Genomic DNA, 27,088 nt, shown 5'->3' on the forward strand with positions numbered 1-27,088 from the left:
GAAAAATATCTCCATCTAATTAGGAAAAAAATAAACCTGGGTAGCTTCTATGTTCTTAGATTAGAGAAGGAAAATGGAAGTAAGGGAATTAACATTAATTGAACCTCTATTGTGTGCCAGATACTCTGCTAGGTTTTTGGATTTTTAAAAATTTGATCTATAGCTATTTCTATCTTCTGTCTGATGTAAGGATACTTTAGAGAAATAGAAATCAGAGAGCAGAAAAGGGAAATTATTAAGTTAATATCAGAACCTACAGAAGTCTTACCACTTACCAAATCAGAATCCTCAAGTTGTGGATAATTTTCTAGAGATTTTTGACACCAAAGCAAACTTTAAGTGTGTGATAAAACATTATTTAGTTAATTAATCATATAATTAAGCTTTGAAGTTAATAGTAAGTACAGCCTACACATTTTTCTTAAATGTTTAATTCTTTAAAAGATTATCTTTGCTAGTAACTTTTAAGGCCTGATTATTTTTATCAAGTTTTGAAAAATATACAATGTTAAAAAGAATTGTAGAGGGATATCAAAGGAAAACAGTAGGTTATAAAAGACTATGTATTCATTAAAAGCTTGATAATTCTTGCCTCTGCCTGGTAAGATATTCAGTAATTTACATTTATTTCATTTGCATATCTGTGTTTTACAATAATTATATAATGCTTGGGTAAATAAAAATCATAGTTTAAAAAAACAAATGGAATTGAGAGGCAACACAGAGAGAAAAATGGTATCCAGCTTTATTCCTTCCATAGTCTAGGGTTTTAATAAAAAGATTGAATAAAACTGCAAAAAAATCCTGAGACAAAACACACAGGGCTTTTGAGTGCAGGAGAACAGGAAAGAAGAAGATACACAAAAACAGACCAAATGTTTCAATAAACTGTCCTGTCACACTAAAAAATGGGCAGCAGCAGAGGTTGCCACATCATCTACAGGCAAAGAGGAGGAACAACCATTGGGATTATTCTAACCAGATTTTTCATGAAATCCTCTGTTTTAGCTAGCCTAAGTGTAGCAAATGTGTCTGGGCCTTTGTTTCAGAGTATTTATACTCCCTAATTTTTATAGCTCTTTCCACATCTTTACATGCAATAACGTCATTGATGATGTCATACTGGTCTTCCTCAGTTTCTACAAATACAGCCAGCTCTTTCTCACAAAATGGCATTTGCACATGTCATTCCATCTCGAACAATCCATTCTCCCATCCTCTTCAGTGTTTCTCCACAGCAAGCTCCCAGTCAGTCCCAGGTCTCAACTAACATGTCACCTCCTCTGAGATTTTGCTTATCACCCTACTCCCGGACCTGAAGTAAGGCAGTCACACCACTATACACCCTCCACTACCCTCAACTTTGCTTCCCTAACTTAGCTCCTGCATCATTGCCTTCATAACCCTTAGCACAATTTGAAATGACTTTGTTTGTTTGTTTCTGTCTTCCTCATTGGGATGCAAAGTCCATGAGGTCAAGAACACATTTGTCATCACAGTTGTGTTTCCAGTAGACCTATAGTTGACACTCAACAAATATTTGGGAAATAAATGAATGGTCTCATAGTAACCTAGCACAGTACACAGAGCAGGAATTATTATCCCTATTTCATAGGTAAGAAAATCTCAGAGGTGCTTCAAGGACTTGCCCCAAAACACACTATCAGGAACATAACTTCGGTCTTTTTCCTCAAGTTCAAGATTTGAGTCAGCCTTCTAGCTAGGTGACACTGGGCACGTTACATAACCTCCATGTTTCTGTTTCTCCATCTGAAAAATAAGAAATAAAATAGAAACCTACTTCTCGGTTGTTACGAGGATTAAACAAGGCTTAGAATGTATTTCCATTGGGAAGTACTCAATTTCACAGAAAAATATAACAGTCTGATACCATATCACAGACCTTGATGAAGGCAATAGTATTGTACTCATAATATATATAGGATGGGTCGCACTTAGGAGAATCGAGAAGTTTTGTGGCATAGGGAATTTTTTTTTAATAGTGAAAGGCTGAGATGTCAAAGGCAAATGAGCACCTCACAATTTTGCATCTGGGTGGCTGTCTACCAATCATAACCTAGGTCCCTTTTTGGAGCCCATGGAAGTTGGCTTGTTTTACAAATCTTGAAAATTCACTTATGAATATCAGAGGTTGCTAGTTATGGCCTGAACTAAGAAAAGGCTGTATTTTCTTGAGCCTTAATTTGTGGAATTACAAGACATGATTTTGCTTCATTCGGTAGCACAGGCTCCGACCACTAGAGGGAACTGCTCCATCAGTTGTATGAGACTCCAGGCTTCCGCATTCCTGTGGCTGTGACTATGGAGTATTGTTTCGCAGCAATTTCCTCAGAAACCTAATTGGTCATTGACCCAATTATCTCTCCTTCATGACTTGCAAAATATACTTTCTTGGCCTCAGAGTTATAAGGATGGAAACAAACACTCCTGTTTCTGAACCAGAGTGAGTTCTCAGAGTCTTAGTTTTCTTTCTGCAGCCTGTCTGCCTCCTAAGCAGCTGAGATCGTTTCCCTACTAAAGGTGAGTGATAAGCTGACTGCGCCCTCACAGATAATTCTACCAGTAATCAAGTCAGAAGGATAACCCCCTTCCCCTCTCTCCCCAAAATATTCGTTTCCAAAACACTCACTGAGTATCGCCCCAGTCATTTACCATGGGTCAAGTGGCTGCTTGGGCCCTGTGCCAACTAAGACCCTAGCCTCAAGTACATGCAGAGTAGAAAGTAATTTACGAAACTGGCATCCCCAATGAGTAAGGAAGAGCAAAAATGAATAAAATGTCTTCAGAAAGATTAAAATGTTCCAATCGGCTTGTGTGAGCAGTTTGTACTCTCAGGAATTCTCTGCTTTCTTCAGTCCTTCAAAGCTCTGTCCACAAACTTAGAAGAAACCAATATTATGGGTGAGAGGGGAGGCGACTTTAAAACACCTATAGATCATGGAAGAGAAAAAGTATCTACCTATCCTGGAAGTTTTAAGATGTATGAATCTTCAATACATATCAGAAGTTCATTAATTCCTTATTTTAAACTCATGTCTTATTCATTCATTCAGCAAAATAAAATAACTTCTACTTACCAAAACTGTTCTAAGAAGTATGTATGGGCAACAGGTAATTAGAATAAGGTAATTAAGAATAATTATTGCTGTATCACATCTTTTTACCTTTGTTAATTAACTGTTTTATTTGAGATCATTGTGGATTCACATTCAGTTGTAAGAAATAATACAGGGATCCTGTGTACCCTTTCCCCAGATTCCTCCAGTAGTAGCATCTTGCAAAACTATGGTACAATGGAACAACCAGTATATTGACATTATCCAGTCAAAATAGAGATATCTCCATCAACACAGGGATATCTCATGGTGCTCTTTTATAGAAACACACATCTCCCATCTCCTCACCCCATATCTGGTCTTAACCCCTAGTAACCACTAATCTATTCTCCATTTCTGTAATTTTGTTGTTTTGAGATTATTCTATAAGTGGAATCATGCATTATTGGTTTTTTTCACTCAGCGTAATTCTCTAGAGATTCACCCAAGTTTTTGTATGTATCAATATTCCATTCCTTTTTGTTGCTGAGTAATAGTCTAGGGTATGGATGTACCATAGTTTGTTTAACTAATTATCACTGAAGGACACTTAGATTGTTTCTAGTTTTATGCATTACAAACAAAGAGCTATAAACATTCATGTACCATCTTTCGTGTGAACGTAAGTTTTTATTTTTCTGCAATAAATGTCCCAGAGTATAATTGCTGGGTCATATAAGTGTTGCATATTTAATATTTTCAGAAATTGCCAAACTGTTTTTTAGAGAGGCTGTACCACTTTTATTCCCACCAGCAATGTATGAATGACCCAGTTTCTCTGCATCCTTGCTAGTTTTTGGTGTTGTCTTTACTTTTTATTTTAACCATTCTGGTAGATGTCTAGTGATATCTCATTGTGGTTTTAATTTGCATTGCCCTGATTGCTAATGATCTTGAACATCTTTTCCTGTGCTTAATTGCCATCTGTATATGTTTTTCAATGAAATGTCTCTTCGTGTTTTTCACTCATTTTCTAATCAGTTGTTTTGGTGCTGGTTTTTTTAACTGAGTTTTGACAATTCTGTAGTTCTATTAGTTCATTCGCACACTGCTAATAAAGACATACCTAAGACTGGGTAATTTATAAAAGAAAGAAGTTTAATTGACTCACAGGTCAGCATGACTGGGGAGACCTCAGAAAACTTACAATCATGGTGGAAGGGGAAGCAAACATGTCCTTCCTCACATGGTGAAGCCAAGCAAAAGGGGGAAAAGGCCCTCATAAAATGATCAGCTCTCACAAGAATTCACTCACTGTCAAGAGAACAGCATGAGAGTAACTGCCCCCATGATTAAATTACACCCCACCGGGTCCCCCCCCCACAACACATGGGGATTATGGGAATTACAATTCAATATGAGATTTGGGTGGGGGCACAGCCAAACCTTATCATTCTGTCCTGTCCCCTCCCAAATCTCATGTCCTCACATTTCAAAACACAATAATACCCTTCCAACAGTCCCCCAAAGTCTTGACTCATTCCAGCATTAATTCAAAAGTCCAAGTTCAAAGTCTCATCTGAGACAAAGCAAGTCCCTTCCACCTATGAGCCTGTAAAACCAAAAGTAAGTTAGTTACTTCCTAGATGCAATCGGGGTACAGGTATTGGGTAAATACATCTGTTCCAAATGGGAGAAACTGGCCAAAACAAAGGGACTGCAGGCCACATGCAAGTCTGAAATCTAATAGGGCAGTCATTAAACCTTAAAGTTTCAAAATGATCTCCTTTGACATCATGTTTCACATCTAGTTCACACTGATACAAGAGGTGGGCTCCCATGGCCTTGGGCAGCTCTACCCCTGTGGCTTTGCAGGATACAGTTCCCCTCCTGGCTGCTTTCACAGCTGGTATTGAGTGTCTGCGGCTTTTCCTGGCACATGATGCAAACTGTTAGTGGGTCTATTATACCATTCTTGGGTCTGGAAGATGGTGGCCCTCTTCCCACAGCTCCACTATGCACTATGCAGTGGGGACTTTGCATGGGAGCTCTATCCTCACATTTCCCTTCCACACTGCCTAGCAGAGGGTCTCCATGAGGTCTCCACCTCTGCAGCAGACTTCTGCCTGGAGATCCAGGCATTTCCATACATCCTCTGAAATCTAGACAGAGGTTCCCAAACTTCCTTTCTTGTCTTCTGCACACCAACAGGACCAACACGATGTGGAAGTAGCCAAGGCCTCCTGGGACTTGCACCCTCTGAAGCAACAGTTTGAGCTGTACCTTGGCCCCTTTTAGCCATGGCTGAAGCAGCTGGGATGCAGGGTACCAAGTCCAGAGGCTCCACACAGCAGTGGGAGGCCTGTGTGGAGTGGAATGTAATATTTTTGTAGATCCTTTGGGATTTTCTACATAGACTCTCAGGTCATTTGCAAGTAGGAGCAGTTTTACTTTTTCCATCCTAATCTGTATGTGATATATTTTCTTTTCATACCTTATTGCACTGTCTAAAACTTCCACTACTATGTTGAATAAATGTGGTGAGAGGGAACATCCTCACCTTGTTCCTGACATAGGGGAAAAGCATTCAATTTTTTACCATTAAATATAACATTAGCTATTGGGTTTAAGTACACGTTCTTTATCAAACTGAGGAAGTTTCCCCCCCACTTGTATTTTTCCAAGAGTTTTTAAAATCATGGATTAAATTCAAACTGTCATATGATTTTTCTGAATCAATTAATGTGATCATGTGGTTTTTCTTCTTTAACCTGTTAACATGCTTATATTGATTGATTTTGAAATATTGAACAGCTTTGCATTCCTAGAATAAACTCCATTTGCTTATAGTGTATAATTCTTTTTTTACATAGCTGAATCATATTTTAAGTGTTTTCAGAGAATTTCTGCATCTATATTCATGAAGGATATAGGTCCATAATTTTCTTTGTACTATCTTTGTCTAGTTTGGGTGTCAGGTTAATACTAGCTTCACAAATTAATTGAGAAATTTTTTCTTCTCTTTCATATTCTAGAAGAGATTGTTTAAAATTTGTGTTAATCTTTCTTTAAATGTAGAGTTACAAATAACTCTATACACATAAATTTGGAAACAGATGAATGGATCAATTTCTTGAATAGCACAACTACACAATTAATCTAATATAAAGTAAATAATTTGAATAGCCCTATCAATATTAAAGAAATTAAATTCATAATTATAAAACACCCCAAAACATAAATCTCCAGGTCCAGATGGCTTCATGGGATAATTCTACCAAATGTTTAAAGAAAAATTAAGGCTGATTCTACACAACCTCTTCAAGAACAGAGGAGGAAAAACTTTCCAATTCATTTTATGAAGTTAATATTACCCTGTAATACATATTAGGTCTTCATCGCCCTTTCATGGCATGCAACTCCTAAAATCCTTGGAACCTCCAAAGTGCTGTGTATTTGTATGTTAGTGTTAACTCATACTTTCAGGATGGGGCTGGTTGTCAGAAAGACACAGGTAAGATTAAAGGATTGGGACTTTCAGTCCCAGCCCCCAACATCCGGAAGGGGAGAGGGGCTGAAGGTTAAGTTGATCATCGTTGGCCAACGGTCTAATTAATCGTGCCTACATAATGAAACCTCCATAAAAACACCAAGAAGGCAGGGTTCAGTGAGCCTCTGAATAGTCTGCTACATGGAGGTTCCTTGAGGGTGGTATGCCCAGGGAGAGCATGGAAGCTTCATGCTCCTTCTCATATGCCTTGCCCTATGCATCTCTTCATCTGTATCTTTTGTAGCATCCTTTATAATAAGCCAGCAAATGTGTTTCCCTAAGTTCTGTGAGCCACTCCAACAAATTAATCAAACCCAAATAGGGTGTTGTGGGAACCCCAACTTGAAGCTGGTAAGTTAGAAGTTCTGGAGGCATGGACTGGTGACTGGTGTCTGGAGTGAAAGCAGTCATTATTGCAGTTCATTATTGCTAAAAATTTACCACTCATTGTTTTAGTTGTGTCCCGCATATTTTGAAATGTTGTATCTTATTTTCATTCAGTTTGTAAAAGGAAAATAAATCTCAGGACCCCAAACTCACTAACCCAAAGGGAAAAGTCAAGCTGAAAACTGGGTTATGCAAATGTGCCCACCATTTGGTTCCTGAATAGGATAGCTACAAAGATGAAAAGCTACATACCTCCTTCCCCAAGATCTTTATCCTAAAACAGTTTGCAGAATTTCACCCTGGCAATGTAAATTGATAGCTTATTTTTACAGGTACAGGACAAAGGACAGAACTAAAAGTCATCCCTCCACTCACCTGAAACAAACATGAATCTGATTGCTTCCTCTACCCTATTGTTTACATGATCTTATGTAAAAATGCAGATTCTCTGAGCCAGATGAAGGCATAAGTGACTATTCCTCTACTCCCCTGTCACATGTAAATTGTATATTCCATGAAAGGCTGATCAAATACTCAAAAATGTAACCATCTGTTTTTTATATATCCACACCTTTCAAATAGTTTCTACCCCTGTCCCCAATATCTACTCTTTCCCCTTTAAATATCAAAGCCTTTGGAGAAAGGCACAGACCTGTATCCCAAGCATACATCCTTAACTTTGGCAAATAAACCTCCTAACATGATTGAGACTCACCTCAATCATTTTCATTGATTTACAAGTTCAATGTATTTTTAAAAATGTATTATCTTAACATTTTCTCTGTGACCCATTGTCTTAGTCAATTTGGGCTGCAATAACAATTATACTACAGACTGTATGACTTAAAAAACAAACATTTAATTCTCAGAATTCTGGAAGCTAGGAAGTCCAAGTTCAAGGAGGTGCTGGCAGATCCCACATCTGGTGAGGGCCACCTTCTGGTTTGCAGATGGCAGCCTCTTTGTTGTATTTTCACATGCCAGAGAGCAGAAAGGGAAGCACAAGCTCTCTCCTGTCTCTTCTCCACCCTTATGACCTAATTACTTACCAAAGGCCTCATCTCCAAACACCATCACATGGTGATTAGGCTTCAATAGACAAACCGGGAGTTAGGGGGTGGCTCACAGACACTCAGTCCACAGCACTCCTGAATTATGTGAAAGTGTGCTAGCTTCCAAGTATTTAAAGATTCACCTGTTATTTTGTTCTGCTACTAATTTTTCATTCTGTTGTGGTCATAGAACACACTTTGTATGATTTCAATCATTTTAAATTTGTCAAGGCTTGTTCTATAATACAGAGTATAATCTATCTTTGTACATATTCTATGGGACATATGGGCCCTTGCATAGAAGGTATATTCACAGTTGTTGGGTGGTGTGTTCTGTGAAAGTTAAATTAGATCCTGTTGATTAATGATATCATTGAGTTCTTCTATATTCTTGTAATTTTTGTTAATTCTTGCTACTCATTGTTTCTCTATTCCTAGAAGTCTTAGAATCTCTGCCTTAGAAGCAGGGAAGAAATTGTGAATATTCAGCCTGTTTTGTTTGTTTGTTTGTTTGTTTTTTGAGATGGTGTCTCCCTCTATCGCCCAGGCTGGAATGCAGTGGTGCAATCTTTGCTCCCTGCAACCTCCGCCTCCTAGGTTCAAGTGATTCTCTTGCCTCAGCCTCCCTAGTAGCTGGGACTACAAGTGTATACCACCACACCTGGCTAAGTTTTGTATTTTTGTAGAGATGGAGTCTCACCATGTTGGCCAGGCTGGTCTCAAACTCCTGACCTCAAGTGATCCACCCACCTCAGCCTCCCAAAGTGCTGGGATTACAGGCGTGAACCACCACACCATGCCCAACCTTCTAACTCCTTAAATTAGCTAATGATGCATATTTCAAAGACAAGAAAACAAGATCTTTTATTTCTCATTTGCAAGAGCCAAATTTCATTGAGAGGAGGAAAAATACTTTTATAGATTTCAAAGAGTTAAACCATAGGGGATTTGAGTATAGAATGGTTAGTGTAAGACACTGAAAGACAGGATATGTGATATGATATGGATATTATATCCCACTAAACAAGATAAAGCATTCCTCCCAGACGTGAGGGAGGCGGGAGACAGACAGACATAGGTGAGTATCCAACCCCTCAGGATTGAGACCCTTAGTGAAAAGTGTAAACCTCTAGGTAGGTTTGAGGACCTGAGGACAGAAGAGTATGTTTTATACTAAGAAAAAAAGATTCATTAAAAACGAGCTTGCTGTGTGCCATAAGCCATCATAGGATAGATTCAGGGAAGTAGAAATGAAAGTATAGTATACTTAATCAGAGAGCCTTAGTGTTCCTGCCTTCATAGTAGCTCCTATCCAGCAGTTCCTGCATGCTGCAGGGGGACAGAAAACAAAGAAGGGGAGAGAATGAGGAGGGCCCAGAGTGCAAGGACCTGAAGATCAGACAGCATGGCTACACCTAAGGGTACCAGCAGCAGAGGCTGGTGCAAGTCAGATGGATGAGCAGGGACTGGCAATACAAGCAGAAAACGACCAGCACAATGACATACTCAAGTAGAGGCTAATGCCGGCCAGCTCACCACTCTTGCCAAGCTACTGTATAAGTTTCCACTTGTACCCAGAAGCCATAATAAGTGGTATACACAGGAGACAGGGAAATAATGCACGAAAGAGGGTGGTTCCCAGCAAAGGCCCTACTTTCAAGTAAGCCTGGAAACCCACAGGCCTAGATGAGAACAGGCATTCCTGTTTTTGTGCCCAAAAGTTGCCTTTTGGCCCACCATGCACCCCTATCCTGTACACATATAAACCCCAAACCCCAGGCTCCACAAGCCAATGAACAGAAGAGCAGAAAAACAGAAGAACAGCATGGCAGAAAGAAAAAAAAAAGGAGCATCTGAATGCCAAGAGGAGATCAGCTGGGAACGGTCGGAGAGGAGATCGGACGCCGCACACCCAAACTTCAGGGGAAGATCATCTTCTCACTTCATCCGCCTTCCAGCTCCCCATCCATCCCACTGAGAGCCACCTCCACCACTCAGCAAAACCCCTGCACTCATCCTTCAGGTTTATGTATGACTTGATTCTTCCCGGACACCAGACAAGACCTAGGTACCAAGAGGGCACTGAGCTGGTTAACACTTAAGCCATCCGTGGACAGCAAGGCTAAAAGAGCGCACTGTAACACATGCCCACTTGGGCTTTGGAAGTCACAGGATCCCACCCATAGATGCTGCCATGGAGCCTGGGCCTAGGGACGCTCGCTACGGCTCCTGCACCTGCCCATCTGCATGCTCCCCCTCCTGTAAGGAGTTTGAGCATGCACAGTGGCCAAACAGACGAGCTACACCCCTGTCGCATGTCCTACTAGCGGGGTCAGGGAACTCTCCCATTTCATCAGCAGTAAAGCAGCACAAAAAGGAGGAGGGGAACATCCAGGAGAGTAGAGGCAAGGAGTTAGAGGAGCCCTTGAGAGAAAAGGACACCTCTGACAACCTGAATTTTCAATCAACAGAATTTAAATTCTGGGTAATTACACCAAAAAGCTAAATTCTAAACTAGAAGAAAATCAAAGTGACAAAGTTAGTTTGTTTGTTGTTTGTTTACTTGATTTGATCTCTTTTCTCTCTCTGTCTCTCTCTCTCTCTCTCTCACTGTTATTGAAATAGGGGCTATTTGAATTCAACTGTAGAGGTGTCAAAAAAAAGAATCACGTGTTTATATGTGTGAAGTTTGCAGGGTATATAACTACCCTGCTTAAAGTTTTGGTCCCGGAAGGGTCTTCAAAGGGCATTTAATTCACATTGTATTGAGAGGAAATAGATGAAGAAATGGGAAGTGATTATCTCAGGACCCCAAAGCCAGTCACTGAAAGGGCCAGAACAAGATTGTACATTTGCAAGGCACCCAGACATGTGAGCTTTCAAAATCAAGAGCCACTTTCACCCATAGTCATTGATGATGAAAAACATGGGTTCAATAGATGTTGCTGCTTCAGATTTATAAGCACACACAAAACTCTTGTACCTCTGGAGCGAACCCACCAGCCATCAATGACTGCATGAGGCCTTTCCCCCAGCTCTTTGCTCTCAACGGTAATTCCCTTTGCCGTAACTTTCTGTTTTCTGCAGTGCCAGCCAGTTGTGACTGGTTGTGGCATCTCTAACAAAACACACTGGATGTTGTTGTAAAGTCCCATGGTTGCATTTCAGAGCTAAAAATAGGACTATGCTATATCATCTGATATTTTCAGATGATCAGCTACACCACTCCCCTACTTTCTGGAACTAACAGAGGTAAGTGGATTTTAAAATTTTGTTCTTTGAATAGCTCAATTTAGAGAACAATAGAGCCATTACATAAGCATACTTAATTTCAGCTCTACACCCTTAACCCATTACCCCAACCCACTTTCCCCTCATTTCATGGGCTACTAAAAATATTGAACTAAATAGTGTGACCCACCTGGAAATGAGCGTGTCCACTGTTTAGCCTGAATGAGTGTTTGTGTGTGTTAAAGGAACACGGTGCCTTCCAGGTATTACCTCACATTTGGTTTCATTTTACTTTTCTCTAGTCATATGCCTTTGCCCTGACTTCTATGCCTATTTTTACATTTTATTTTACAGAAATTATGTATTTTTGTAATGCAGCTTATTAAAAAATGATAAGAATATTAATCAGTCAATGTGTTTACTTTCATCCGCTTCAGTCAAACTTCTATTTACCCATCTTCAAATTATTTGCTCAAATTCTATCTGCAAGGCAAAATGAAATTAAATAAGGAAAGAATCCTGCTACTGAGGATTAAAAGCACCCTTTACATAATAACTAATGAATTTTGCAGACTGGCTGTGAACGTGGCTGACAGCATCAAATAGATATGCTAGTGGTGAATTTTTGCTCTGTCCATGTGAATACAACCTCAATTTAAGATCACAATAAAATTTGAAACAGTGAAGCAAGAGTGAGATTTAACCTCATTAAAATCAGGGAGCACATCTTCTTTTAATAAGTGTTTCAAACATGTTTACATATAGACTTACCCAGGCAAAGTAACCACGATAACTGTTTTTAAAGTGAAATACATTAATATGTTACCTACTCTACAAAAACAAGAACCTTAAGAAGCAAAATAAAAATCATCATTTGAAATATGAATAGTTACCTGAAAACCTATAGCAATCCAAACCCAAATTTAAGATGAACAAACTTAAGATGTCCAAAATTTAAGTTGAGACAGCTCTTTGATCTTGGCAAGCTACAAAATAAATACAAGTTCCCCTCCCTTTATGTCACACACACAATTTAGAGGGGGGCTCACTTGGACAATATTTGTACTACGATATATAACATCATCTAGAATATAAGTCAGAGTACCCAGCTATTTCTCTCTTTTGCGAGTATTCACTTTAAAATTACAAGTTCCAATTCATTTTTAGATTTCAAATGATCTAAACTGTATCTGTTTTTAAAATGCCTACATTCCTTGGCTTTTTCTTAATCAAGGAAGTGAATAGGTATCTTAGCAAGAGACGTCGTGGGGAAGATTGCAAGCATTGTACTATGCATTGCTGAATGGGTTCAGAAAAGTTTATATTATCATAAAAACAAATTGACATCAATAGCATAATTGCTGCATGAATAATCTTAGAACAAGTGAGACCTTTCAAGGCTTTTTTTATTGTAAGCAATCATTATGCTTACCACATAAAACAAATGCCTTCTGGGAATTTTTTAAATAAGACTCAGCTTTCTCTAGCTTGTATTTCTTGGTTTCAACATGAGATATCTAAAAGATGAAAGAAGCTGTTCTGGCTATAGGGATAATATTGTGTGTAGCCATGGGTGATTTATGGAGTAAATTAAGGGAAAAAGTTGCACATGTAATGAGATACTGGTGTGAGTGAGTTCTCATTACCATCATAATATTTGGCACCAAAATTTAATAACTCTTTTTGCATGTGAATGCCAAAGAGCATTTTAACATTAATTAAAAGCCCATAATCATGCTGGATGAAAGAGAGAATGTTAACCCAACTTTACATATGAGATACGGAGTCACAGAGATTAAGAAAATGACCCAGGCAGATTTTTAAAATTATTCATAATGCCACAATATGTTGATGGGGAGAGGGAAATCGGCATAGACTCCCACAACTACTGCTGTTCTCATCCTTGTCTTGTGTGGAACAGAAGCCTGGTAATTAGGGCTTCTGATTTCTACAGATGTTCCCACTGCCTCTTCTGCCCTGCATTCCCTCAGCACTAATGAATTCAGTATTAATTTGCAATTGATGATTGAGAAAATAAAAAGCTGTCTTTAATTCCTTTAGGGCAGAAAACAGTTCTTTAATTTTCTCTGAATTTCTCCATATTTCTCCTGCTCAGCTTCATGAAATGTGCAAGCAAAGAGTTTCTGGGTTGAGCAAACTTAAAGGGGCTTCTTTACTCCAAAAATTCTCAGAGCCTTGACTATACTGATGTACACTGCAAAACTCCAAGGAAGAAATATTACTTGCAGATTTATGTGACCACAAAATCTCCATTTAATGGATGTGGTAGGCAGAATAATGCTCTCCCAAAGATGTCCATTTCCTAATCCCTGGCACTTTACAAGGCAAAGGGGATGGAACTTTACAAGGCAAAGGGGAATTATGGTAGCAAATGGAATTAAGGTTGCTAATCAGCCAATCTTAAAATAGTGAGGTTATCCTGGATTATCTGTGTGAACCCAATAAAATCACAAAGGTCCTTAAAACTGGAACCAGAAGGCAGAAGACAGGTCAGAGTGATGCAGCATGAGAAACACCTGACCAGTCATTGCTGGCTCTGAAGATGTCGGGAGGCAGAGGAGTATGAGAAGCTGCAGAACTGGAAAAGAGAAGAATTCTCCCCTCCAGCCTCCCGAAGGAATGCAACACTGCTGATACTTTTATTTTAACCCAGTGAGACCTCTTTCAGATTTTTACCTCCAGAACTGTAAGATAATAAATTTGTGTTGTATTAAGCCACCAAGTTTGTTGTAATTTATGACAGCAGCCATAAGAAACTAATACAGTGGGGCCCATTACTGTCCTACTAATACCTCCCAGAATTATAGTTCTGTGTTACAACTTTTTAGAGAAATGCTATTCTACCTGTAACAGGGGCCCACATCAGACTGTCAATCAATAAATATTATAGACTGAATAATTCATTTTTATTGTATGAAAATTGTTAGTACTTGGTCGTTAAGCCAGCCCATCTGTTAGCCTATTTCACTATCTTTGCATTTTATAACAACAATTTCTAGCAGCCATTTTGAATCATCAAGCAAAAATGCATTTACTTTAAATGATGCTAAAATAAACGGTATGGAATAGATTCAGTGCATCTCAAATTTTAATGTGCTTGCAACCACCTGGAGAATCCCCTCAAAATGCAGATTCTGATTCCGTAGCTCTGGCATGAGAACTGAGAGTGTGCATTTCTAACACGCTCCCAGGTGGCACCAATGCAGGTCATCTGTGGACCAAACTTTAAATAGCAAAGAACAAAAGAGGACAACCCCTGTCAGACCCTCTATTCCCTGCCATAGAAACCTTTCTCTTCTCCCAGGTGGAATTAGGCAAATCCTCCTTGCTCTGCTTTTAGGATCATTACTGACCACACGCAGAAGATATTCAAGGAATTTTAGTTTAATACTTAGAAGACTCAGCTTCTAGTTCATACAGTATATTTGTAAATTATAAAATAAACATATTCTCATGAAAGACAATTTATAAAACAGAAGAAAGAGTAATTTTAATCATCCACAGTCTCAGCACCCAAAGATATGTCTTATTAACATTTTAATGTCTTTCCTTCAAGACTTCTTTCTCTACAGAGATTCTGTTTTACATATTGGACATCATATTGCATATCTCAATGTTTTAATCTAACATCATGTATGCACATATATACATATACAGTGGTGACAGGTTGAATCATTGGTCTCAATTCTTCACTCCCCTCTAATAGAATTATATATCCACACTCTTGCCACTCTGGGGAAGAGCATCCCAACTTCTCTCCCTTCTAATAGAAATATGTCTTTACCTCTCGTCAGACTGGTGAGCAGAGAGTTATTCCCAACACCTTGACTTTGAAATTAATCAAGTGATTTACATTGGCCAAAGGGTTATTAGCGGACAAATACTTTTTAATGTAGGTTTTATTGTTTAAGATATGGCAAAGCTAACAGATCAGGAGACAGCTACCACTGTAAACATAATTTGTTACACTCAACAGACCCCAAGACAAAAGGGCATGCCACATCATAATGCGGGGTCACACGGGAAGCACCAGGGTCAGTCAGGGGCAGAGGAAGCAGGGAGAAGATCTTCATTGTGGTTTCTGTGGGAGACATAATGGGTGAGGCAGGGTAAGCAGGTTTAGGATTGGCCACTTTGAATAATTTAGTGGACTCTATGATATAGTTGTCTGGTATTTGGTCCTGGAGTATCAGCCCAGAATGTGAGAGTTCATTAATGGAGGTGGTTGGGGGGTATGAGCTCCGGAGTAGTTGGTTTGTGTGTGAAAGGTGCACTCTTAGGCCAGTAGTTTGCTATCTCTAGGAATTAGCTAACCCTGGGAGAGGGAGTCGCTCCAGGGTCAGCAAGGCCCCAAGATGTCAAAGCATCAACAAATACAGAGTAAAAAGACATGATTACCACAGCATGACGCAAACAAGGGCTTGGAATGTGCTGATGTGGTTGGGCTTGTTCTCTTGCAACGTGATTGTCTGCAACGAGAAAAGCTCATCCAGCCAGGGTTGCAGAACAACCACACAGGGAGCAGGCCTGGACCCAACTCAAGGTCAGGAACTAAGCCCAGCTGACTCCCAGCCAGCAGCGGAGGCAAACCGCAGCCAGCCCACGTAAGCCAGAAACTAATGCTTATTGCTGCCTGCCTCTGAGATTTTGTGATTGCTTGTTATAGAGCATTATGGTGGCAATAGCTGAATATGTTGGAAGTGGGGTACTGCCATAACAAACCCCAAAATATGTGCCATCAGCTTTAGGACTGGAGATTAGACAAGAAGGATATTGTTCTAATAGCCTGGAAAAAATGTTGGTCCATGTCATATAGTAGTGAAAGTAAAACATTTGTTACAACTATTACTTTCAATAAACCAAAAGACAGACAATGGACCTCATAAAGTTGGGATGATGACCAAGCAAGTTTCAATTCACAATGCTGATAGGGTAAGTGGGTTGTTGAATTGCATTTGAAAAGCTATGATAACAGATGGGTTCTGTGATGGTTAATATTGAGTATTAACTTGATTGGATTCAAGGATGCAAAGTATTGTTCCTGGGTGTGTCTGTAAGGGTGTTGCCAAAGGAGATTAACATTTGAGTCAGTGGACTGGTAGAGGCAGACCCACCCTCAATCTCAGCGGATGCCATCTAATCCACTGCCAACATGGCTAGAATAAAGCAGGCAGAAGAAGTTGGAAGGACGAGATTCGCTGAGACTTCTGGTCTTCATCTTTCTTCCGTGCTGGATATTTCCTGCCCTCAGATATCAGACTCCAAGTTATTCAGCTTTTAGACTCTTAGACTTACACCAGTGGTTTACCAGGGGCTCTCAAGCCTTCGGCAACAGACTGAAGGCTGCACTGTTGACTTTCCTACTTTTGAGGTTTTGGGACTCAGACTGGCTTCCTTGCTCCTCAGCTTGCAGTTGGCCTACTGTTGGACTTTACCTTGTGATTGTGCGAGTCAGTACTCCTTAATAAACTCCCCTTCATGTATACATCTATCCTATTAGTTCTCTCCCTCTAGAAGACCCTGACTAATCCAGATTTTGGTACCAGGAGCAATTCTAGAGGAAGAGAATTTTAAGGATGGATTTCTTTAGTTGAATTTGGGGTTTCTGGAGTTGGTTGCTTAATATGATTAGACTCAAAAATGCTAAGGACTCTACTTCTGATAGTATGGAGAATACTGATGGTCCTTGGAATGAACTGTTTAGAGAATTATGCAAAATAAATACATCTGATACTTCTGATTCATCGTTCATGAGAGGCAAGGAGTTTAGTGACTCTATACATAATACCTTTGACCATATGTAGAGAATCAAGAAATATAATGAAGTTGGTTGGTTGCTCCTAAGTTCACTGGACAAAGTGATGAAAGAAAAGGATGAGCTCAGGGATTCTAACTCCCAGCTCCAGAAGCACATACTGAGCCCCAAGTCTTCTAAGATTGCCCCAAGTGAGTCTTATCTCCTATAGACAAAGGGCTGAAATTGCAGAAAATCAGACATAAGCTCTTGTAATAGAATGACTGACCTGCCAGGAAAGGTGCATGCTCAGTCTCACCAGGTGTCTACTGTTAAAGTGAGAGCATTGATTGGAAAAGAACAGGACACTGCAAGTTGGAATGGGGATGTGTAAGAGGACCCTCATGATGCTGGGGACGCTGAGCTTGTAAACTCTGATGAGATACTTTTGCCAGAGGAAACAGCCTCCCCACCCTCAGTGGTGGCAACATCCCCTCCCCCACCAACATGGCCATCAGCCTTTCCACCTTTATCTGAGGAGTTAAACCCTGCACTGACTGAGCCAACAGTGATGGCCTCCCCTGAGGCAGTTACCAGGCAAGATAATGCTGATTCGCCTCAGGACCCACTCCCAACACCCCTGTTTGCTTCTAGACCTATAAGTGGACTCAAGTCCCGGCAGACCCCTAGAGGCGAAGTTCAGAGTGTGACCTACGGGGGGGTGCACTACTCTCCAAAAGAACTGCTTGAGTTTTCTAGTTTATATAAGCAGAAATCTGGAGAATAGGCATCGGAATGAATATTAAGGGTATGGGATAATGGTGGAAAGAACATAGAGTTGGATCAGGCTGAATTTATTGATATGGGCCCACTAAGCATGGATCCTGCATTTAATGTTGCAGCTTAGGGAATTTAAAAAGGTTCTAATAGTTTATTTGCTTGGTTAGCTGAAATATGGATTAAAAGATGGCCCACTGTGAGCGAGCTGGAAATGCTTGACTTCCCCTGGTTTAATGCAGAGGAAAGGATCCAAAGGCTTAGGGAGATTGGAACACTAGAGTGGTTTAGTCACTTTAGACCTACTCATTCCAGCTGGAGGGGTCCAGAAGACATACCCTTCACCAATACTTTCCAAAATAGATTTATGAGGGGGAGAACCCATATCCTTGAAGAGCTTTGTGATTGCTTTTTTCTGTATGCCAGATCTTACGGTGGAAACCACAGTCACTCAATTAGAAAATTTAAATGCCATGAGAATAATCGGATCTCAAGGTGGCAGTGGCCAAGTGGCGGCACTCAACTGTCAAAAGCAAGGTGAGCATAGTTACTGTAATGAACAGCAGAGGCAAAGCAGCAATCAGAATAGTCTGACTCGAGGAGAGCTCTGGCATTAGCTAATTAATCACAGTGCTTCTAGAAGTGAAATTGGTAGGAAGCCTACAGCATTCTTACTTGATTTGTATAAGTAGAAAACTTCCAGGTCAAGTGGACAAGACTAATTTGAATTATAAAATAGAGAATCATGGCCCTTCTGTCAGTTTCCAGACTTGAGCCAGTTTACAGACCCAGAACCCCTTGAATGAAGGGGTGGCCAAGTTCCCTTGAGAAAGGGCCCCACTACATTACCAACAATTTATGCTGCTAATCTTTCTCCCATCCTTCCCACAAGGAAACCTCCAGCCTTTTACCAGAGTAACTGTGCACTGGGGAAAGGGGAATGATCAGACTTTTTGGGGATCACTGGACACTGGCTCTGAACTGATGTTGATTCCAAGGGACCCAAAACGTTATTGTTGTCCCCCAGTTAAAGTACGGGCTCATGGAGGTCAGGTAATTAACGGTGTCTTAGCTCAGATCCAACTTACAGTGGGTCTAGTGGGTCCCTGGACTTATCCTGTTGTCGCTTTCCCAGTGCCAGAATGCATAATTGGCAATTGGCATAGACATACCTAGCCGCTGACAGAATCCCCACACTGGCTCCCTGACAGGTAGGGTGAGGGCTATTACAGTGGGTAAGACGAAATAGAAGCCATTAGAACTGCCTCTACCTAGAAAACTAGTAAATCAAAACCAATATCGCATCCCTGGAGGGACTGCAGAGATTAACGCCACCATCAAGGACTTGAAAGATGCAGGGGAGGTGATTCCGATTCCCACCACATTCCCATTCAACTCTCCCATTTGTCCTGTGCAGAAGACAGACGGATCTTGGAGAATGACAGTGGATTATCATAAGCTTAACCTAGTAGTGACTCCAATTGCAGCTGCTGTATCAGATGTGGTTTCATTGCTTGAATGAATTGACGCATCTCCTGGTATCTGGTATGCAATTATTGATTTGGCAAATGCCTTTTCCTCCATTCCTGTCCATAAGGCCCACCAGAAACAATTTGCCTTCATCTGGCAAAACCAGGAATACTCTTTCACTGTCTTACCTCAGGGGTATATCAACTCTCCAGCTTTGTGTGATAATCTTGTTCACAGAGATCTTGATCACTTTTCCCTTTCACAGAACATCATACTGGCCCATTATATTGATGACATTATGCTGATTGGATCCAGTAAGCGAGACGTAGCAAACACATTGGACTTATTGGTGAGACATTTGCATGCCACGTGTTGGGAAATAAACCCACCTAAAATTCAGAGACCTTTTACTCAGTAAAATTTCTAGGGCTCCTGTGGTATGTGGCCTATATCTTTATATCCTTCTAAGGTGAAGGAAAAGTTGCTGCATTTGGCCCCTCCTACAACCAAGAAAGAGGCACAATACCTAGTGGGCCTATTTGGATTCTGGAGGCAAAACATTTTCATCTGGATGTGTTACTCTGGCCCATTTATCAAGTGACCCCAAAGGCTTCTGATTTTGAGTGGGGTCCAGAACAGGAGAAGGCTCTGCCGCAGGTCCAGGCTGCTATGTAAGTGGTTTGCTACTTGGGCCATATGACCCAGCAGATCCAGTGGTGCTTGAAGTGTCAGTGGCAGATAGGGATGCTGTTTGGAGCCCTTGGCAGGCCCCCATAGGTGAATCACAGCAGAGGCCTCTAGGATTTTGGAGCAAGGCCCTGCCGTCTTCCACAGATAACTACTCTTCTTTTGAGAGACAGCGCTTGGCCTGTTACTGGGCTTTGGTGGACGTTTGACAATGGGTCATCAAGTCACCATGCGACCTGAACTGCCTATCATGAACTGGGTGCTTTCTGACCCATCTAGCCATAAAATGGGTCATGCACAGCAGTATTCCATCATCAAATGGAAGTGGTATATATGTGATGGTGCTAAAGCAGGTACTGAGGGCACAAGTAAGTTACATGAGGAAGTGGCTCAAATGCCCATGGTCCCCACTCCTGCCACCCTGCCTTCTCTTCCCCAGCCTGCACCCCTCATGGGGAGTTCCCTGTGATGAGTTGACAGAGGAAGAGAAGACTAGGGCCTGGTTCACAGATGGCTCTGCATGATACGCAGGCACCACCCGGAAGTGGACAGTTGCACCACTACAGCCCCTTTCTAGGACATCTCTGAAGGACAGCAGTGAAGGGAAATCTTTCCAGTGGGCGGAACTTCAAGCAGTGCACCTGGCTGTGCACTTTGCTTGGAAGGAAAAATGGCCAGATGTGTGATTATATACTAATTCATGGGCTGTAGCCAATGGTTTGGCTGGATGGTCAGGGACTTGGAAGAAGCATGATTAGAAAATTGGTGACAAGGAAATTTGGGGAAGAGGTATGTGGATGGACCTCTCTAAGTGGTAAAAAACTGTGAAGCTATTTGTATCTCATGTGAATGTTCACTAAAGGGTGACCTCAGTAATCAAGTGGATAGGATGACTCATTCTGTGGATACCACTCAGCCTCTTTCCCCAGCCACCCCTGTCATCACCCAATGGGCTCATGAACAAAGTGGCCATGGTGGCAGGGATGGAGGTTATGCATGGGCTCAGAAACATAGACTTCCACTCACCAAGGCTGACCTGGCTACAGCCACTGCTGAGTGCCCAGTTTGCCAGCAGCAGAAACCAACACTGAGCTCTCGATGTGGCACCATTCCTCAGGGTAATCAGCCAGCTACTTGTGACAGGTTGATTATATTGGATTTCTTCCATCATGGAAAGGGCAATGGTTTGTTCTCACCAGAATAGATACTTACTCCAGATATGGGTGAGCCTATCCTGCACGCAATGCTTCTGCCACAACTACCATCTGTGGACTCATGGAATGCCTTATCCACAGTCATGGTATACCACACAGCATTGCCTCTGACCGAGGCACTCACTTTATGACCAAAGAAGTGCAGCAATGGGCTCACGCTTATGGAATTCACGGGTCGTACCATGTTCCCCCTCATCCTAAAGCAGCCAGATTGATAGGATGGTGGAATGGCCTTTTGAAGTCAAAATGACACCACCAACTAGGTGACAGTACTTTGCAGGGCTGGGGCAAAGTTTTCCAGAAAGTTGTGTATGCTTTGAATCAGAATCTAATATATGGTACTCTTTCTCCTAGAGCCAATATTCATGGGTCCAGGAATCAAGGGATGGAAATGGAAGTGGCATCACTCACCATCACCCCTAGTGACCCTCTAGCAAAATTTGTGCTTCCTGTTCCTGTGACATTACAACATTACATTCTGCTGGCCTAGAGGTCTTAGTTCCAGAGGGAGGAATGCTGCCACCAGGAGACACAACAATGATCCCATTAAACTGGAAGTTAAAATTGACACCTGGATACTTTGGGCTCCTCCTACCTCTAAGTCAACAGGTTAAGAAGGGAGTTACAGTGTTGGCTGGGATTATTGGCCCAGTCTGTCAAGATGAAATCAGTCTACATATGAGATCCCTTAGGGCGTCTCTTATACCATACCCTGTGATTAAGGTCAATGGGAAACTATAGCAACCCAATCCAGGCAGGACTACAGATGACCCAGAGCCTTCAGGAATGAAGATCTGGGTCACTCCACCAAGTAAAAATTCATGACCCAACGAGGTACTTGCTGAAGGCAAAGGGAATACAGAATGGGTAGTAGAAGAAGGTAGTCATCAATACCAGCTACAACCACATGACCAGCTGCACAAACAAGAACTGCAATTGTCATGAGTATTTCCTCCTTATTTTGTTAAGAACATGTTTGTGCATGTATACACTTGTACTAAGGAAATATCTTCATTTTATTTCCTTTCTTTTTCATTTATCATATGGCATAAGATTTATTGACTTTATATCAGCATTTAAGTGTTGTTAACTTTATGTAATAGCATTTAGGTTAAGGATTAGTACACTTCCATTTGTACAAAGAATAGTTGTATTATGTTAGGCATAATTATGACCTTATTATTGATTGTCTTTATTTGAAGACTATGTATGTTAGGAGATGCATGGGTTCAAGTTGACAAAGGGTGGACTTGTGATGGTTAATACTTTATGTCAACTTGATTGGATTGAAGGATGCAAAGTATTGTTCCCGAGTATGTCTGTCAGGGTGTTGCCAAAGGAGATTAACATTTGAGTCAGTGGGCTGGGAGAGGCAGACCCACTCTCAATCCGGGTGGGCGCCATCTCATCAGCTGCCAACATGGCTAGAATCAAGCAGGCAGAAGAAGTTGGAAGGATTTGACTCGCTGAGTCTTCCGGCCTTCATCTCTCTTCTGTGCTGGATGCTTCCTGCCCTCAAATATCAGACTCCAACTTATTCAGCTTTTGGACTCTTAGGTTTACATCTGTGATTTGCCAGGGGCCCTGGGCCTTCAGCCACAGACTGAAGGCTGCACTAACAGCTTCCCTACTTCTGAGGTTTTAGGACTCAGACTGGCTTCCTGCTCCTCAGCTTGCAGATGGCCTATTGTGGGACTTCACCTTGTGTTTGTGTGAGTCAATACTTCTTAATAAATGTCGCTTCATATATACATTTATCCTATTAGTTCTGTCCCTCTAGACAACCCTTACTAATACAGGTTCCGAGGAAAACATGGCTACCTTGCAACAGAATTGAGAGTAAATAAACATGGCCCAGAAATCCCGCATTTACAGGGAATTAAAAAAAAAAAAATCTATATTGAGAAAATTTCTGTTAACATGAACTAAAAGCGATTGTGACTTTTTGAGATATAAAACTTCTTCTAGTCTCCTCCTACCCCAACCTTCCACAGGGAGGATGCAGGCTGAGAGGGTGACTCAGACACCAAATAGGACATATTCTCCAATGCCCTCTTTAGAAGTGACCAAGGGGGATTTTGGCAAGGGACCTCCCAAAGAGTAGAGCCAAAAACCACAGAGAAATAATGAACTAAGATTTGGGGAGCTCAGCCCAGGGAGCAGTAATGGGGTCTAAGCCAGTAAGAATATTCCCTTCTCCCAAGGTAGGGGAAGCTGGCAACATTCATCAACCAGGATTTCACAGTGTCTATAAACCATGACCGCTATGTGCATCTTACTCTTCTGCTATTAGAATGACGCCAGCAGGGGATGAGATTTGGAAGGATTTTGGGATGGACACAAGCACCTGTGGGAGGGATGTGAAGAAAGGTAATGGAAAGCAGACCAGGGTTGATCGAATTATTGGTGCCAGTTCTTTTTTTCCCTCATAAGAGAATCAGACATAACTCATTCTTGCCATCTTCTCAAGGAAAGCAGAGGATACTTCCCCATCCCTCACTTTAGGCGGGGCCATGTGACTTGCTTTGGCCAATTAGAAGTTGGCAGACAGGAAGCAAGCAGATGCTTACAATGTGCTGCGTGGTTGCACTCAGCCTCTTGCCCGCTAGGAGACTCCCATGAGAAGAGCTTACCCCTGGTAGCAGGTATCCCTTCAACCTGGACTCCAAAATGAATACAGAGCAACATACCTGAGACCAGATCTGCAGCCTGCATCCAAGGCCAGTTTACCTGAAGCCAAAAGCAGAGTCTTATTCCAGCTAACGTGCAAACATATGCAAAATAAGTAAGTGTTTATTGTTTTCTGCCACACAGATTTAATGTTTGTTATATGGCTTTATTAAGGCAATAGTAGACTAAGATACGTATTTTCCCATGTCATTTCATATTCTTTAAAAAGCACTCTTGTAAATGCATTGATTCCATTGAAAAATTTCATTTAGTTAACTATTTCCTGATTCTGAAGTATTAGGGATTTTACTAAATCTGGTTTTTGCCTCTATTTTTTGCTTTTTGTAACAATGCTATTAATAACATATTAATCCATAATTTTTTTCCATACTTTGATTTATTTTCATAGGGTTAAAACTGGATAATAACATCTACTTCACAGAGCTGTTGTGATGATTAAGAGACTTAAAATAATTAAGTGCTAAACATATCATCTTTCATGTAATAAGCATTCAGTAATGATTGTTATTGTTTTTTGTTGTCGAGTTCCAAAAGTAAGAAAAACAATTCCAAGATCTTGATATGAAATGTAAAACTATTTTCCAATAGTTATACCAATTTATACTGCTAACAGCATCATGTGAGTTTTAGCATACCTTCAAACAACTCCATTTTTTTAACCTTGGCTATTTTGACAGCTGAGAAATAATATCTTGCTGATATTTTAATTTTTATAGTTTTTATTACAAGTGAGGTGGAAATTATTTTATAAATTGTCTAACCATTCATATTTTCTCTTCTGCAAATTACCCAGTTAACACGTCCATTTAACATGCCCATTTCCATCCAGTCATGATGTTGGTCTTTCTCTGACCTGATAGACTTACCTGGTGCCAAAGACCTGATTGACTTCCGGGTGTTTCTGTGGCCACTGGGCACTTGAAGTGTTTCTATTGCCACAAGTTGATATGATAATATTTTGGATATAGTGAGTTTAATGAAATATAGTATTAGAATTTATTGTATATGTTTCTTTTTACTTTTTAAAATATAGCTACTAGACAATTTTAACTACATATTTCTATTGGACAGAGCTACTTAGACCTTTGAATATCCCTTGCTCTGAAATTCTTCTTTGTCAAAACTCTCACTGCCCACGCCCTCATGTTGGGTTCTCCTGCTATTACATGGTCTATCACCTGTAGTCTGTTGTCATACCTTCTAGATAATGCTGTGTTGAGTCCAATCCATCTCCTCCAAGTCCCTGCTGCATTTCATTCTCTGAGTCTCACCTCCTCCTAATTCAGTTCCATCCTCCTGTGATGAATCCTTCCAGGTCTCACAACACATCTCAATTAGGTTCTATTACAGATTCCTGGATGAAATGGCAAACTTGATAAGGATTTTTAAATCCTATAATGTGTGTTAAATAGATTATACTCACTGCTATCTACATGTTTATATTCCATTTATTCTATTTTCTAGCAATAAAACACATGGCTTTTCAAATGCTGAGTATTTTTTATTTGAAAGTGCCATTGAAAGTTTACAAACATACAAAGCTAGTAAACAATTGCATATGTTTTTCAAATTCCCCTACCTCTGCCCACACCGTCAAACGTAACCACTGTGAATCCTCTCAAAACCACAGTTGGTGAAGACAGGCAAAGGTTATATCTGTAGCCACGAACCCTCAAAAGTTTCCTAACACCAACTCTAGCTGACTAAAATGTCACAGACATTTACTCATAATCCCTGGGGTTTTTGAATCTATAAGGCAGCATGGGTATGGGTTAACTTACCTGGCTACATTAGAATTTTTAAAAGCCCTTTATGAAGGATTCAAGAAAAAGAAGTCTATAATGCCGATGCAAAGTAGAATTCTTAATGTATTGAAAGGGATTACCATATGTAACGTGGAAAATCAACCTCGTTTTTTAGATCCACAGCTCTTTTCTTGTTGCCTGAATTCATAATTGTGAGGCTCGTTTGCCTTAGGGAAGTATCTGCAGCACATTTTTAATGCCAGACCAGCTCCTTCCGCCGTTCTTGCGCCTTTCCAGCAAGCTATTTCCCACCTCCCCCAACATCCCCATGGCTGCCCAGGAATTAAAACCAATTTGAATATGTAATCATGTGGAATAATAAGCACAAATGTACTCTCTGGGGTGCTCTCTGGCTGCTACTCATCTCCTTGCATCTAGTTTCCTAAGTGCCTTTGAGAGATGCTGAGAACGCCATGTTGACGGTTAACCTTTTAACAGTTTTGCCATTCTCTGTTCACCCTGGCTACAAGCCCAGCTCTAAAGGAGGCACAGGAAGTGGGGTGAAGGAAGGGTTTCCTTCCTTCTGAGACTCACTGGAGAAACATTCTCCATGTTTCTGAGGAAGAGAGCCTGAGGAAGCCTGAGGAAGAGAGTTGGGCAGGCTTTGAATAGTGTATTTTTAAAACATTCATTATTCTGACAATGGAGTTTCATGAAACTAGCTTTTATTCCTTTTATGCAAGTCAAATAGAGATTTCCCAAAACACATTACCATACCAGGAAGTAAATAACTATTGCCTTGTTTTATGAATATGAGAAATTTCTGTGAAGATGCCTAAATATTTTGATTAATTTAAAAGTAGATGAGCTGATGTGTAGGTATTTACAACATCAAAGTACTTTTCTGATTGAATCAGTTTCAAAAAGGCAATATAAAAGGTAGAGCATTCATCTTAAATAGCAATTTAGAAGTGGATGCATTGGGTATTCTGAGGCATTCAAAATCTGATTATTTTGATACCAATACTGCTATTTTGATGCAAACACTACAGTGATCAATTTGGTGGATGTAAGGGGAGGGCCTCACTTTGTAGCTAGTATTCCTTATTAAAATGTAAAAGCATCCACTGTACCTCTTGAATACATAAGAATAATGAACAGTACCAGTAAATATCTGAATTGCAATCAGTGTTGTTTTGCCTGTATCATCTCATTTCATCTTCAAAGCATGTGTCTGGGAGACAGATATTATTAGGATTAATCACTGATGTTGCTGAGATTGAGACTTCCTTCGCAGTTGGTTAGAAAGATCTAAGAATAAATCATCTTTCTTGAACTCGAGCATATCCATTAAGGTCAGAATTTCTGCAGATTGAGCTTGAGCTATTTTTAGGTAGGGTTCTAAAAAGCAGCTGCAATTCAAGTGTCACAGTGCATGCCTTTTTGGCTCAGCAGTTGATACTTCTTTTTCGT

At 40.5% G+C, this 27,088-nt stretch overlaps 1 long non-coding RNA gene across 1 annotated transcript; it reads right to left on the bottom strand.

Annotated features, from left to right (window-relative positions):
* Positions 1–772: 772 nt before the first annotated feature.
* On the bottom strand, positions 773–25,387 carry LOC105493646 (uncharacterized). The gene is made up of 3 exons (XR_011610358.1): positions 25,068–25,387; positions 23,870–23,909; positions 773–1,770 (listed from the first exon to the last, which is right to left on the bottom strand). It is a non-coding gene; the product is annotated as an uncharacterized lncRNA (long non-coding RNA).
* Between the last annotated feature and the right edge of the window lie 1,701 nt (positions 25,388–27,088).

Source organism: Macaca nemestrina, chromosome 12 (assembly GCF_043159975.1).
Source record: "Macaca nemestrina isolate mMacNem1 chromosome 12, mMacNem.hap1, whole genome shotgun sequence".
Lineage (NCBI taxonomy): Eukaryota > Metazoa > Chordata > Mammalia > Primates > Cercopithecidae > Macaca > Macaca nemestrina.